This window comes from Bison bison, unplaced genomic scaffold, assembly GCF_000754665.1.
Source record: "Bison bison bison isolate TAMUID 2011002044 unplaced genomic scaffold, Bison_UMD1.0 scf7180017864516, whole genome shotgun sequence".
Taxonomy (NCBI): Eukaryota; Metazoa; Chordata; class Mammalia; order Artiodactyla; family Bovidae; genus Bison; species Bison bison.
The window spans coordinates 10,423,197-10,424,656 of record NW_011495069.1 but is presented as its reverse complement, the minus strand read 5'-3'; positions in this window follow the sequence as shown (position 1 = coordinate 10,424,656).

The window sequence follows — 1,460 nt, the reverse complement described above, 5'->3', positions numbered from 1 at the left end:
AAAAAAGAGTTGCTGTCAGTTGTGTGGCCACTTCTCCTCCAAGCACCAATGTTCTAGTAACACGCCACATTTGGCCTTTTGTTCTCCTGAGAGGTTGTAACTTCTTTCTACAGTTTTCAGTCTCTGGGTTACCTCAGCATCTTTTTTCAGCTTTATTCTCTTTTAAGCTATAATTATATGTCTAATTCCCTATATTAAATCTCATTAAAAGAGAGTTGCTATAGTTTAGCCCAAAAACATGGGCCAGGTATTAAGGTTTATCACTATCTAAATTTAGAGTAAATACTTCTCCTGATGATTTACTTTTTCTTTGTTTGATATAATAACTGTCTTTCTATTCAACAAGAACTTGAAACAAAACTTTTATCATTTCGCCCGATTTCTTGCTTAAGTTGACATCTCTTTCAAATTTCAGAGTCATTCTTTTTCTTTTTTTTTTCTGGTCGCACCATGTAGCATGTGGAACTTCCCCAACCAAGGATGGAACCCACACCCCCTGCAGTGGAAGCAGGGAATCTTAACCACTGGACCACTAGGGAAGTCCCAGGCTCACTCTTAATTTGTATATCATGAAATTAAAGGAAGATATCAGAAAAATTGGATAATGACTATTGCTCCCTAATTCTTTCCTTTAAAAATGACTTTAAAAAGTATTTAAATTAAATTTAAAATATTGCCTTACATATAAGTAAGCATATCTGTACCTCTTATAAATTTGTAGGCATAGTTTTAAATCAGTGCTCGACTTGTCTTCAGTAAATGGACAAATTGTGATTATTGCTAATTCTTTTCTACTGTTGAAAGTGCTAGCCGCACAGTCATGTCCAACTCTTTGAGACCCCATGGACTGTAGCCCACCAGGCTTCTCTCTCCATGGAATTCTCCTGGCAAGAATACTGAAGTGGGTTGCCATTCCCTTCTCCAGGGGATCTTTCTGACTCAAGAATCCAACCCGAGTCTCCTGCATTGCAGGCAGATTCTTTACCATCTGAGCCACCAGGGAAACCGATTATCTAACGACTACTATGTTCATTAGCAAAAGCCTAGAGTGAAATTATTGTCCTAAGCCTGGTGAAGTAATACTTTTTGTTGCATTTTCTTTTTTGTTCTAATTTTTGAATATAAAACTTTGTGATTTACTAATAAAAAAGTGAGTGATTAACAACAACACAGATGTGCAAGTGGTTTACCACAGTTGCATGTCTTGAGTTGCAGTTCTTTACTGCTCCCAAATAAATCTATTTTGCTGGTAAAAATAACTGTTGACCTGGCCAACCAAGGTCCATCTAGTCAAGGCTATGGTTTTCCAGTAGTCATGTATGGATGTGAGAGTTGGACTATAGAGAAAGCTGAGTGCCAAAGAATTGATGCTTTTGAACTGTGGTGTTGGAGAAGACTCTTGAGAGTCACTTGGACTGCAAGGAGATCCAACCAGTCCACCCTAAAGGAAATCAGTCCTG